Source organism: Diabrotica undecimpunctata, chromosome 10 (genome assembly GCF_040954645.1).
Source record: "Diabrotica undecimpunctata isolate CICGRU chromosome 10, icDiaUnde3, whole genome shotgun sequence".
NCBI lineage: Eukaryota > Metazoa > Arthropoda > Insecta > Coleoptera > Chrysomelidae > Diabrotica > Diabrotica undecimpunctata.
This window is the reverse complement of record NC_092812.1, coordinates 7,970,613-7,985,974: the sequence shown is the minus strand read 5'-3', so window position 1 is coordinate 7,985,974 and position 15,362 is coordinate 7,970,613. Positions and strand designations below refer to the sequence as shown.

At 34.8% G+C, this 15,362-nt stretch overlaps 1 protein-coding gene across 2 annotated transcripts in view; it reads right to left on the bottom strand.

Annotated features, from left to right (window-relative positions):
- Positions 1-1,894, bottom strand: part of PlexB (plexin B) — a 560,952-nt gene extending 559,058 nt beyond the window's left edge. The window contains exon 1 of one of the 2 annotated variants that reach the window (XM_072546628.1): positions 1,417-1,894. The gene's annotated coding sequence lies outside the window, so the exon portion shown is untranslated. The remainder of the gene's footprint in view (positions 1-1,416) is intronic. The other variant, XM_072546632.1, reaches the window with a different exon arrangement.
- Between the last annotated feature and the right edge of the window lie 13,468 nt (positions 1,895-15,362).

Genomic DNA, 15,362 nt, shown 5'->3' with positions numbered 1-15,362 from the left:
TAGAATAAGCATATTAATAAAGATTAAAAATTATTGTTTTATTATATCTATTATTAATAGCATAAAAATATTTGGTACTATGTACAATGAAAATAAAAGTTTTTTCACAGTGGTTTTCTTTAGAAGTTAAGTTTCCTATTCAATCGATACAGTTCATCATTACAGATATGAAGATTTCACTGCACATTCTAATACAAAAGTATTAAACAGGTAAGAAATGGCTTGCTGTAAGTAAAGTATATTCAATTATCCAGTCATCAGAATTAGAAATATGGGTACAGCTACTGCTAATTGAATATAAATCAAATATACCTAAATAGATTAAAGGAAATGTTATATTTTAATCTTACACAGTGAAATTAAAGAAAAAACATTTGAGAAGATGTAACTAATTGATTTACATAGCAAGTAAGTTTTCAAATATAGGTGATGAAGATTATAAAAATTGTTAGAAAAAATAACAAGATATCCTTATACTCAGCAGAAATATTATGAAATTATTATCTACAGGAAGAATTTTAATGTATCAGTTTCACTTTAATGAAACAGCTAATGATGCAAATATAAAACATGAAAATATAAAATATCAAATAATATACAGCTCTTAACATTTAAATACCAACTTTTTCCTTTTAAAGACTTAAAGAGTATTTTAAAAAACTTTTCATTAAAAAAATGAAGAATTGCTTTGCTTTTAAAGAAATTTGTCTTAGTTCAAAAGTTCAGTAACTTTATCTCCCATATTACTAATTTTTGTTATTGTCCATGTTGTGTTTTAGATGCATAGGTTAAGGTAGGTCTCATTATAGCTTTTAGGATTCTTGATTTTGTCTGACATGAATATTATTATTAGGGTATCTTGGCAATTCTCAACTTAAACTCAGTTAATTCTTGACATTTATTATTGATCAATATATGTACTCATATACATACTTTTACTTTACTTTTTCTTTTACTTTTTCAAATTCTAAAAACATTTTGTAACTTCAAACTGGTAAGGGTTTTATTTTCACATTTAATTTTAAGTTTCATGAACTTGTTACTCAGTCAATTTATACTAGTTCTTCTGCATACTTCTTGAAATGATTTTTTTTCTTCAATTTTTATAAATTTTCTTGCCATTGAAAGCACATCAAAAGAGTAAAATTGTATTGGTAAATTGAATGTTATTGTTTCTTACAAACTTATATTACAAATAATAAATACTGATTTTAATCTGTAGTATTTATATTAAAAGACTGTTTAGTCAAAAATCCCTAAGAATCTATGAAGAGAAAAATACTTTTAAATGAATCACTTTGTTAATGTTTTTCATAATGAAAGATCCAAAATAAAAGTAAGAATTTTAAACAACAGTTGTTGAAATATATGTCCATTAGTATACTATTATGAGTATATTTATATATTTTTTCTTACCTTAAAATGATGAAAGAATGAAAATACACAAAGGTCATGCAGATCCATCATCCAAGTAGCAAAAAGTGTTTACTGCAAAACCATCAATAACAGTTTTGTCAGTTTGTGTGTTTGTGACAATACTTCACCTAATGATTTATTTATAAACAGAAACAATCAACTTTGAGTCAGCCGTTTTATAAACAAACACGCACGTTGTCTTCTTTGAACAACAACAAATGAAATCTACTCCATTTTGAAACCTTTGACAAATGTTACAAACATGATTTCTTTGTGTCTTGCCATCATCTGGAGTTTCCCGTCTAAAAACTTACACTTTATTTTTTAACTTTAGTCGGTCAGGTATTTAATTTCTTTTCAATATCCATTGGGAGTGTCTGTTCCCGAACAACTTAAATATTCCGAAATTTCATCGATGCAGCTATATTTTCACTGCTGATATGCCGACACTGAAGGCAAACTTAAACTGTTAGTTTTTTATTCTACCACCAGATGGAGCTATCTTCCAGCAGTCTCAATAATAAAAGGTTACTGACCCTTCTCGACAGTATTTTAAGAAGAGAGTGACAAGGAATTACTCGATCCTGTTTTCCAACCTTGTTATGTAGAGGGCACCTCAGAAGCTAAAGAAAAATCTTACAATTTTATATTACTCTATAAGTAAAAAAGAAAAATGCAAAGAATATATTTATGTGTAAAAAGTATATTATTTTATACATTGGGTTATACAGAAACGATTACGCTGTTTAAAGTTCACTGTATTCGTTTAACCCTAGATTACTGGACTAGTTTTGCTGAATGTAATTAGGGGACTATTAATAATTTTACTACTGCTTAATAAAAACTTCGCTTACCTAATTTAGTTTTAAAATATTTAAAAAAAACTATACGACATATTCCGTATTTTATAAAGACTACATTAACATCATTCCCACAATTAAAAATGATTTAAAAATGATACGCGTTTGAGATTGAGGCAATAGAAATAAGCTTTTCGTTTTTTGGTTTGTGGTGTATCATTTATACATTTATTGCTCCCATTAACGCATTCACTTCTCTCTAATAGTCTAGTATTAGCTACTTCACTCATCAGAGTTAGAGTGGTGATTGGTGGACTTCCACCTATTTCCTGTAAATTTCTCTTTCTGTAAATTTCATGATTTTGGACTGCCTGGGGCTAGTCTTTAGTAACTTTGCCTAAATCAGCATTAGAATGCAGTCTTCTGTTCCTTCCTTCCTTGTTTCTTCTATTCCTTTTAGGCGAATCGCCTTTGTGATTGCTTCGTAGCAGGTGTTGTCGAATGCTCTCTCGATATCGATAAATGCACCTAATATCACCTCTTGGTTTTTCAGAACGTACTCCACCCTCTGCACGAGATGATGCAGTACCGTTTCCAAGGAAAATCCTGCTCTATACTCTTACTGTCTTATGATAGTTTCCCTAAAACTTAAATCCTAAAAAAAGTTATGGTCTTCAATCCAGTATGCCGTCATGTGTCTAATAGTATCATTATCAAGTGAGGGTCCTTGGAAGAAACTTTTTGGAGCCCTGACCCCCTGACATTTCTGAAGTCTGTTCTATCTCCCCGCAACGCCTACTCCATGATTCTTTTTTTGCCTTTCTCAGTTCCTTATTGTATTTATTCAGAGCTTTACGATAATCAGCCCACTCACCTAATCTTTTGGCAAAATTAAATTTTTGTCTGGCTTCTGTGCTTTGACTTGTAAGGTTGTTATTCCTACAGACGAGTAGTGGCTGGATACTTCTCTGTGATCCCGGCAGGGGATATATTTACTTCAGGAATAGCACACCTGCCTATGCTAGCTCATGGATTTACATCCGCGGGGAAACAATGTCCAAACCTAAAGCAATCACATCTCCTCCCTTTTCTCCCTATACTTCCAAACCAATACGCACTAGACAATCGTGGCATTTTAATGGCTTAAAACCCCAAAAGTTATTTTTCATGAAACACGAAACTAGCGAACGGCCCTTAGTATTGACTTGTTTCAACGCCCCCAACCAAGGTAACAGTTGGAACATGATTGGAGCAGAGGTCATAAATGAGATAGATTATATCGTAACGAACAGAAAAAAAATCAATGATATAAAAGTACTCAACAATATATTATTATCCAGATTTAGCCATAGGGCTCACACTCCCTATAAGGGGAACATTCGCTCATCCCAGATACCTACGGTATCAAAAGGATTGAGCTCTGGTGGGACTCTGTCCATGTTATCGAGTCCTAGGTGACTTGGTACGTCAGTGTATCTCCCAAAAATTTTCGCACGCATCTGGACGTCGAAAGTAGTACAGCTTTCTGCATGATCTTATATAGATGTTCATTTAAACCCAGCTTTTTTATGTTTTCTAGGAGGTTTTTCGGGATGACTCCAGTGGTAGAAAGAATAATAGGTATCGTCTGGGTACTTTCCATTCTCCATTGTCTCCTTATTTGTATTTCCAGATCTCTGTACTTGGCGATCTTTTCGTTATACTTAACACGCAGATTATTGTTGTTAGGTATCGCCACTTCGATTAGTGTTGTTTGTCTTGTTAGTTTATTAACTAGCACGAGATCTGGTCTATTATGTGCTACAGTTTGGTCTGTGAGCAAAGTGCGATCCCAGTATAGCTTGTAGTTGTCATTCTCAAGTATACTCTCAGGAACGTATTAATAATATGGGAGATGGTTTGTTTGTAGAAGTTCCAGTTTAAAAGCTATCTCTTGATGGAGGATCTTTCCTACTGAGTCATGCCGTTTCTTATATTCAGTTGCAGCAAATGCCTGGCAGCCTCCGTAAGATGTTGGATAGTTTCTTGGGCTTGACATCCATATCGGCATTTGTCGTTTTGGACCTGAGGGTCTTTGACGATATATTTCAGGTAATTTTTGGTTGGTATAACCTGATCCTGAATGGCGAGTAATGAACCTTCTGTTTCAGGGAACATCTTTCCTGATGTCAGCCAATAGTTCGACGCTATATTGTCGACATAGTCTTGACTGACTTCATTCGGATGTCGCCCGTGCAGAGGTTTACCCATCCAGATGCGCATTTTTTCGTTCTTAGTAAGATGGTTTATGCGCATTTCTTGTTCCCTCAGTTTGATCGGTGTTGTGTCATCTACTGCACAAATCGAGCGATGAAGAGTAGATGTCTCCGCCTGCACCTGAAAATAAGTTCGTAAATTAGTAATCTGTTTTTCTAATTGCTCGCTTATATCAATAAGTCCTCGTCCTCCTAAATACCGCGGTAATTCTTTCTCCTGCAGTAAGTCGTTCTTTCTACTGCACTTCGAGGATGGTGTTTTTGTGCCTTTAAGAGTTGTTTTCGTACTTTTCGCTGAAGGGTTTCTATATCCGTTTTAGTCCACTTAATAATCCCAAATGAGTAGCTAAGCGCGGAAAATGCGTAGGTGTTTAATTCATTAAACAAGATTTTCATTTGTTGATGGTCAATTTTCCGCGCTTGCTTTACTCCTAGATATTTCTACATATCATTTTCGCCCATAGCCTCGATGTTTTGGCCATTTTGCATATCGAATCCTCCGGGCTGAACCTTTTCCTTGACTATATTTAGTACACGATCCCAGATTTAGCCATACGGCTCACACTCCCTCTAAGGGGAAAATTCACTCATCCTAGATACCTACGGTATCAAAAGGATTGAGCTCTGGTGGGACTCTTTCCGTGTTATCGAGCTCTAGGTGACTTGGTATGTTGGAGTATCTCCCAAAAATTTTCGTACACATCTGGACGTCGCGAGGAGTACAGCTTTCTGTATGGCCTTATAGAGATGTTCATGTAGACCCAGCTGTTTCACGTTCTCTAGGAAGTTTTTGGGAATAACATTAGTAGTAGATAGAATAATAGGTACTGTCTGGGAACTTTCCATTCTCCATTGTCTCTTGATTTGTATTTCTAGATCTCTGTACTTGGCGAGCTTTTCGTTGTATTTAACACGTAAATTATTGGTGTTGGGTATCTCCACATCAATAAGTGTTGTTTGCCTAGTAATTTTATTAACTAGTATGAGATCGGGTCTGTTATGGGCCACTGGTTGGCCTGTAAACACAGTGCGGTCCCAGTATAGCTTTTAGTTGTCATTTTCAAGCATTTTATCTATCTACTATTATTATTATTATTATTATTATTATATTACAAATAAGGGCAGAGGAGCGAGCTCCTATTATGCCCAAAAAGCAAAAAAAAACAAAAGTAAAAAATATCCTTATAAAGCTAATACCAATTATAAAGTTAAGTAAACATAAACAATTAAGTATATCATACAAAAATTGAATTGTGAGACAATAAATAAATAAATAATGCTGCCCGAGAAAAAAAACACAATGCTATCAATAAAATAAAGCGCTATCAAGTTTATTTTTAAAGATGTTAACACTACTTGCCGATATGGTGTCTTGATCCAAATTGTTCCAGATATTAAAGATTCTATTTGGCAAGAAGTTAACCTGGACCTTGCAGTAGTTTATTCCCTCTTTAATTTGTATCGATAGCCTCTTAATCTTTCGTCTTGATTCAAAGTGAATATGGTGTTTAGGTTCCCAAAATTTTGTTTTAAAATACGGAAGGACATAATTAGATCACCTCGAAGACATCGCTGCTCGAATGTCGTAAGATGAGCCATGGATAATCTATCTTCATAGTTAGGTCTTACCGGCCGTATGCCAGTCTTGTGGCTTTACGCTCATTATTTTCAAGTAGGATCTTATCGCGAATGAGATCAGGATTCCACACTGGTCCGGCAAACTCAAGAATAGGTCTAACGTATATTGAGTAAAGTTTACTAACAGAAGTTAGAGATATACGTGTAAAACATTTACGGATCAGAAACAGTTTCGAGTTTGCACGTTTACACACCGACACTATGTGATCAGACCAATTTAAGTCACTATTAATTCTCACTCCGAGATCATTGTGGGAGGTTACCGAGTTTAAGGGATGTCCATTAATAAAGTACGGCAGTGATGGGTTATTTTTGCCGATATGTAAAACAACGCATTTTCCAATGTTAAGCGGAAGTAACTATTCTGAGGACCATTTGAATATTGCGTCAAGATCTTGTTGAAGAACATGTTGGTTAATAGTTGGATTCACATATAATTTCGTGTCATCAGCGTAAATGGAAACCTTAGTGGATACGATGAGCGGAAGATCACTAGTGTAGACATAAAATAGTAGCGGTCCAAGTACCGATCCTTGTGGGACTCCACTCTTGAGTGGCTTTTCTAGTGAGTGGTCTTCCCCAACACGAACCCTGAAGTATCTGTCGGATAGAAAATCTTCAATCCAAATGTTCAACTTTCCGCGGATACCATAGTGATTTAGTGATCCAATTTAGCTAGTAATCGACGTTTTGGAACACAGTCAAAAGCTTTGGAGAAGTCTAAGTAGACTACATCGACAGGATTCCGATTGTTTAAAGATAATGACCAATCATTTACACAATGATTTTGTAACGATATTATATATTGCCTACCATAGGGTAAGATTATGGGGTATAAAATTGGGGACAGAAACTATGGGGGCGAAGATAGGGCAAGCAAAACAATCGTTACTGGTGCGAACGGCTCTCAGGGGTTAGCTGGAGAGCTGGGGTCGTGGATAAGTGAACGACAAGGGTTCGGATTTGGGCAGCTACAAAAAAATGAAATAAAGGGGTACTTACATAAATCTCCTGGACAAAATGAAACAAGATATGGCAGACAAGGTTACCTCTAGCTATTTTCATTCGGACGCCGCTTCGAAGAAAACTTCCTGCTGGAAAAAGAAAGAAAATTTCTTCTTCCCTAAAATCAAGAATACATACAAGGGTTAGGAGACTTTTCTAAATAAAAACCAAAAAACGGATCAGAGAAACAAATCAAACGTTTATTTTTGTCTCTAACAAACAGTTATCAAAAATACAGATTGCACAAGAAGCATACTAAATAACGTAATAACAAAATTAACAAAAACTTACGTGCTTATCTGTTTACAGAGGAGATTGCTACAAAAATCTTCGAAATGGTTCCTAGGTTATTTATTAATATGGCCAAATTAGATAATCAAATTAAAATTGTTTTTCAACAACAGCAGATTTAAGCCAAAATGTCATATGTCAACATAACGTTGTAAGACAGAATAAATTATGACATTTTGTTGGCCACGCCTCTAACACAATATAAAACTTCAAATATTACAAATTCTTTTAATGAAAGTAATTATCAATTATCAAAAATAATGTCTATTTAATTTGGAAAAATTAAAATGTTAACTGTTACCTTAATTCACAAACTTTGCCACTTAACTTTGAAAAAAAACTTGCTACTATATCTGGGATTGGAGCTGCAAGGACAAAACCCTCAACTGGAACAAAAAGGAAATCATTTCTATACTCAGGAGCGAAGATCTGACGTAGATGGGGTTGGATCAAGCAGGCAAACGACAACAATGCTGGTGGGACATCCTATATAATAATTTTCAAAATTTCATCAGTTCCGGTGTACTGCACAAATCTTACGATAATTACTCTGTTCTAAACTGCCATTATGCAAAGAGTATTATCACCTTTCACCGGTCTTAAGACATAACACAAAAAAAAATTGAATCGACTCCCGATTTAAAATCGCCCAAACATCTCTCTAGTCTGAAATCTCTTGCTTGACTCCCTTGCGTTAGATTTTACAAATTCAACCCAAATAAATTTCCCTTCACGTCTCCAGCCAGTTTGTGGCCTACGAACCTAAACAAACAAAATACCCCTCTCGACCTCGTTCTTACAACAAAATCTCTTGACAAACCGGGGATTTAGCCTTGAATCAAAACAACTATTTTAAATTTGTAGAAATAACACGTATTATATTGATTATTTTAACTTCGTAACTCGATTTTTAGTTTTAACCGGAATAATTTTTTACCTGACAATGTAACAGAGACAAACACATCTATATTTTGAAACAACTGAATACAAAACTTAAAACAGAACCTATACTATTATATAGATATTAAATATAAAACGCTACAAAGTAAGTTTGTGATCATTGAACGGCCTTTGATAAAGCCGTGCTGTTGGTGAGGGATGACATTATCTTGAAGAAGAAACTCAGACATAGCTTCCGAAATAATCGATTCCATGACCTTGCCGACAGTAGGAACCAGGCTGATTGGACGATAATTATTGCAATCAAGTTTATTTCCTTTCTTGAATATAGGAGTAACCGAAGCCAATTTCCAGGACGAGGGGAGAGGAACTTGATTAAAAGAAGCATTCATTATAAGAGATATAGGGATGACAACAGATTCTGCACATTGTTTGAGGAAAAAAGAGGTGAGTCCGTCTAATCCAGGTGATGAATTATTTCGTAGTTTCCTTAAATGATGTTTAATTTCATCCGGTGTGAAAGATATATTGTCAAGAGTTTTAGACAAACGTGGGCACATTATTTGAAGAATGGTATCGTTAGGTTCATTGGTAAAAACCTGAGAAAAGAATAACGATATTCGAAGATAAAAGATTTGTTATTCGAAGAACATAAAGACCCGTCAGCTTTTTGAAGTAACGGTATGGAGACTTTAGAAGATAAAGATGTACGAATGTACCGATAAACTTTTTTACTATTACCACTTGCAAAGATAGATTCTTCAAATTCTGTTCTTAACTTTAGCAAAGATTGTTTGTAAAGGGAACCAGTAAGTTTATATCTTCGCCAAAGCTTTCGCTTATGTCGAATTAAATGGGTAGCTGAGAGGTTAATCCAAGGTTTTAGTCGATTTCTGTATAGCTGCAGTTCGGTTGTATGATCAGAAATTTTTGTAATAGCAGTATGAAGAAAAGAGTCCCACATTGACGATGGATCAGAGTGATTAAGAAAAATAGATTGCCAGTTTAACTGGGATAAAACTGAATTTACATTAAAGAAATCAGTAGTGGCATACGTTACGAAATTATTTTTGCAAGGCGGTGTTAAACTAAATTGATGTGAGCAGTAATAATCGAGTGGTCAGAAAGACCCACAGGAGAGGACACTTCAAGTGTAGAAATTAGTTGATCGTCATTTGTGAAAAATAAGTCTAAAACTGAAGGATTATTGTTGGCTCTAAACCTTGTAGGTTCAGTTATCAGTTGTAATAAATTTGAGTTCATGACAAAGTTTTTAAACAAATTTTGGGAATTGATAGTATCAGTTTTGGAAATAATGGGCCAGATTATGTCTGGAAAATTGAAATCTCCAACAACAATAAGATTTTCAGGAGATGATAATTCCTCAAGTTTGTTAATAAGCATATTGTCCTGAGTAAGTACTGTATCCGGAGGTCGGTATATGCAAACTATATTAAATATGAAAGAGTTATTAGTAATAAGTAAGTGGATAATTTCTATACCGGGTACGTCTATTGTTTTATTACTGATGGAAAAAGTATTGGTAATTTCATTTGCTAAATAGATGCGTACTCCTCCCCCACGACGAGTACCTCTATCTCTACGAAATATAGTAAAATTATCAATGTTTACAATAGCATCGGGAATAGAAGAATTAAGCCACGTTTCTGTTAGGAGAATAATGTGAGGTTTTAAAAGTTGAACAGTACTTATAAATTCATTAAATTTGGACATAAGTGAGTTTAGATTCGTATACATAAGAAGCCAATCCGTAAATTTTGGTGCAGAAGAATTATGAACGAAATTTCATTATCTTTGGACAGCCATTCACATATTTAATCGTAAGGTCATTTTCTCCATTATTTTTACGAGTTTCAAGCTCAGTACGAAGTTCCTTTAAACGAAGTTGCTGCATTTGTCATCAATAACAGAATAAGTTTCAGTAGATTTGTTTTCCAAAAGTTTATTTTTGTTACGAAGAATTTTTCGAGTGTGGTGTTCACAACTCATTATCACTTTTATCATGCGGGGATAACGTTTATTTTGATCTGGTTTACCGACTCTATAAAGTGTAACAGGACTTTCTTGACATCCAATGACTTCTAGGGCTAAATTTATTTTATTCTTATCATGATCTTTTTTATTTTGTTCTTCTCCTGTAGGTTTAGGGACGCATCTAACCAAAAAATTTTTGGAACGAGATATGCGGTCAGCTGCTTCATTGACAATACTGTCGGTGAATTCTGTTGTAATAGAATCAAGTTGGTTTAATGTATTGCTGAATTCAAATAATTTAATATCAAAGTTTTCAATGTTCTTCTTAATGTCCGCTTTAAACTCGACTAGTAAACTCTTGATTTCAGTAATATTCCCAATGTTTGAACTACATGCATTGCAAAGTAGACATATCCCACGTACTTTTTGCCTCGTAACTCGATCATCGACCGACAGATCCGTACAAGCAATGTGTATTGGTTTCTTACAGCCATCACACTGGAGCTTTCTATCGGAGGTAGAAGTTGGCTTTGAACAATTAGCGCAAAACGATGTATTAGGCATAATTAACTTTGTGCTAGTTTTAGATATGAACTGTAGGTAATTATTGGATTGATAATAAACACCAAATTTAGCGTTATCACTTACTTGAATGTCTACAAACACAATCACAATAAATTATTTCTTTGGTTTTTTAAAAACACATTTAAAATCAATTAAATTTTAATTTGTCGGAGTGTAGCAAAATACGACCGCTTCAATCGAAGTCTGAAATTGGTATAAAATTGTCGATAGGAAGCGACCACAGATCAATCCGTTCAAAGATATGATTAAATGTTAAATTGGAAAGAACCAAGACCATCTTAAAAACATGCAACAAGAATGGATTCTCCAGAAAACAACGACCTATATGAAGATAAACCAACTAGACATATACAATACTTAGAAAACAAAATATAAAATATTGAACAAGCAAATAATGGCATAAGGAAGGCACTAAAAGAAACGGAAAGGGAGTGCTGCCCGACCATTGTGACCCACAAAGAAAAACTAAGACAAAATGCCAAAGAGTTAATAGGTAAAAAAGACAGCTGGTGAAAAAATAAGACACAACTACACAACAATGAAGACATTAAATAAATTTATTCGCCGATCAATCCGAATAGACTTCAGAGAAAACAATACAAGGGACATAATTAAGATAATTCGTAAACACCAAAGATTTTGAGGCGAAATACGAACAAAATACGCAACAAAATTATGTACAAAAGCAGAAACAAATATTACTACGGATAAAACCGAAATCCTCGAGGTTGACTTATAATTTTATTGCGAAATGTATGCGAGAACGAACGATAGGCAAGATCAGCCCTTTTTGAAAATCACAAAACCAGAGATCAGAATTAAAGTAAGAAATAACATCATACGAATTCAAAGCGATACTTTTAGAAATGAAAAATAACAAATCCCCTGGCGATAAAGGAGTAGTGATCTAGGCGATCAAACTAGGTGGAAATAAAATTATCCAGTCTTTGGTCAAAGTTTTTACCGAACGCATCTACCAAGGAAAAACCGCTTCTCAATGGAACCATGCAGTCATTGTTTTATTACACAAGAAAACAGATCTGAAAAAACTACCGCCTTATCAGTTTGCTATCACACATCTATAAACTTTTCACAAAAATTATCAAAAAAAAGACTGGAGGCTAAGTTAGATGTATATCAGCCTAAAAAACAAGCTGGATTTAGATCGGGATACAGCACTAACAAGCACTTACTAGTGATAAAGGACCTGATAGAGAAGTCTGCAGAATACAGCAAACCATAGGCACTGATATTCGTAAACTATGAGAAAGCATTCGATATCATAAGCTAGCGGAAAATGTTGAAAGCATTGACAAAATGACGAATAGGCCATCGCTACACTTCTTCTGATTGCGTCATCTCCTTTCGAAGGTTGGTGATCCAAATGGCAATTGTAGCTTTGGAAACTGCTGCACTAGTTCTGGTGTTTTCCTACTGATCTTTTGCCCTGTACTTTACCTTCCAATATGATTTGGAGTAATTCATATCTTTCACCTCTGTACACATTATCCAAGTATTGTATTTGCCTCTCGTTGCTATGAAGCGATAAATCACAAAACAATAAACAGTTCGATTTGTTCGACAATAACTAAGTTTAGTTCTTCAAATACGATACGAAGACCATGTATTTTCGCCGATAACTAAGTTCAGTTTTTCAAATACGACACGAAAACCATTAACTACATCTAGATTAAAAGGACCATGTTTTGATCCACGATTAGTTTACCGTGAGATATAGTTGCTATAAAATATTATTTTATCAAATTAATTAAAATAATATACGACAATTTTCATAGAACTACTAATTGTTTATTATACGTGTTTACACAGCTTAGTTTCGCTGGCTACTGACTACAAAAATACATTACAGCTACAAAAATTCATAACAGAAGTCCCTAGTGGAGGGTATGTCGTCAAACTGTGCATTATTTGGGTACGGATTATTCAAAACTCCAACTGCGGATTTTCTGATTTTCCCTGACTATGATTTTATTTCTAATAGCCGTACATTTCTGTTTTATCGTCCTCTTGAGTTTCCTCTATTTGCATGATTTTTGAATTGTCTGTGACCTTACTGTGTGTATTGACGTGGACTTATTTTGCTGAGTCCAAAGAAGGTCTTCTCTACCTGCCATATCCGTTATGATATTATCTTTTGTATTGGAATTTATGCTATATAGCATACTTGTATCAATACCATACCAATCTCGCAAGTTCTTCAACCATGAGGTTATTCTTCGTCCTGGACTGCGTTTGCCTGCTATTTTTGTAGCAACCTATATTTGGGACCTCTCATTACATGTTCGAAATACTCCAGCTTCCTCTTGATGCTTTTTATGATCTCAGTAGTCTTGCTGAGACGTTCTAGTATTGTGGAGTTTCGAATCTTCTCCGCCCAGGAATCTTTTAAAATTCTTTTATAGCACCACATTTCGAAAGCCTCAAGGTGATTTAGATTGATTTTATTCACAGTCCAGGACTCGACACCATAAAGTAAGACCGAGAACACGTAGCAGCGAAGTAGGCGGATCCTTAATGCCAACTTTAGGTCTCTGTTACATAACACCTTGGACATCCTTCTAAAAGCCGCTCTAGTCTGCTCTATCCTAGATCTAATTTCGCCGTGACTTTCTGCGTTACAATTTAATTGCTGTCCAAGGTAAACGATTTTATCAACTTGCTCAAGTTTGGTATTATTTACATATATAGACGGTTTTATATGCTGTTGTTTACTTATTACGAGTATTTTGGTTTTCCGTATGTTCAGATCCAGACCTGCCTCCCTACAACTCTCAACGACACTATCAAGTAGTGTTTGCAGATCGTCTTGACTAGAAGCTAGGAGTACCTACTGTATCGTCCGCATATTATTGATGACTTCACCGTTCACAAGTATTCCATCTTGTTTTTCAGAAAGTGCTATTCTGAAAATTCTTTCGGACTAAACGTTGGGGTGACAAGAGGCATCCCTGCCGTACTCCTCTTTTAATATTAAGAGCCTGTGATTCCACACCATCTACTAAAACTGATGTTGTTTGATTCCAATATAAATTTGCAATTATTCGAACATCTCTGCCGTCCAAGCCAATGTCTTTTAGAGCTTCAATCAATATAGAGTGCTTAACACGATCAAATGCCTTTTGGAAGTCAATAAAACAACAGTATATGTCTTCAGATATATCTCGACATCTTTGAGCAAGTACGTTCATTCCAAACAGTGCCTCTCTAGTTCCAAACCCGTTACGGAAAACAAACTGTGTGTCATCCAGGTATTCCTCGCATTTTTTTTAGATAAGATCATGTATTACCTTCAGAAAAATTTTGAACAAGTGGTTTAACAAACTGATGGTTCTATAATCAGCACAGGTTTTTGCTGTTGTCTTCTTAGGTAGAGCTATAAACAGTGAATTAGACCAACCATTAGGTAGTTGTCCGCTGGTATAAATGGTATTGAAAAATAAAGTTATATTCTCTAAAACATTGCTATTATTTATAAGCTTGTATATTTCAGTTGGAATTTCATCAAGACCAGTCGCTCTGCCATTGTATGGCTTTTATAACCCAAGAGCGTGTTATTAGGGGTCCGTCGCAGTTAGTAATATGGGAGGTGAACTACTCCTATCATCTTCGAATAGGTTCGTGACGTAATTTTCCCATTCATCAAGTTTGTCCTCTACTTCAAATATTACTTTACCATGTTCATCCTGTAGCAATGCAGTTTGTTTCTTATTGAAGATACCAGCCGCTTCTTTCACTTTTTTATACATGTTAAACGTGTCGTATCAGTTTTCAAGTTCTTCAATGTCATGACACTGTTTGGCTAGATGTTGACTCTTTGCTTCTCGTATTTTACGTCGAATTTCTTTTTGTATGCTGTTAGAAAGTGTTTCGTTGTTTTCACTAGTCGCCGTTGTTCCATCAAATCCAATATGTCATCTATCATCCAAGCCTGCTTTTTTAGCTTAGACCTGCCTTGTAAATTTCTCACAAAAATTTCTTTTACTGTTGTTACGATTTTATTTAAGCCCTCATCGACATTTTCACCAATATTTTCCCAAATAAAATTTTCGTTCAGTTGTCTTTGAACTGATCCTTAACTTTCTCGTCTTGTAATTGGGCTGAGCAACAATTTGGTTGAGAAAAAATAACTCATTGATCATATTGTAATGAACATAAGCATGTTATTGGTGTTTATTAAATAAAAAAAACTTGGATCGATGTCTATCTATATCAATATATTTCTTTCTGCAGATTATGTAGTTTAGGCAGATTGCTACTTTATTACCTTTTGTATTAGTTTCCAATTTACATCGTATGAGTTCTTTCTTCTATCGGAGGTTGGTTATCATCATAAGTATCAGTAATTTATTTGCAGCTGCTGCTCTGAAGGGATCTACTAAGCTAAAATTATACCATTTTTGAACGTTTCTCAGCCAGAAAATTCTTCTTCGGACAACGTTTCTCTAACCTTTGATCT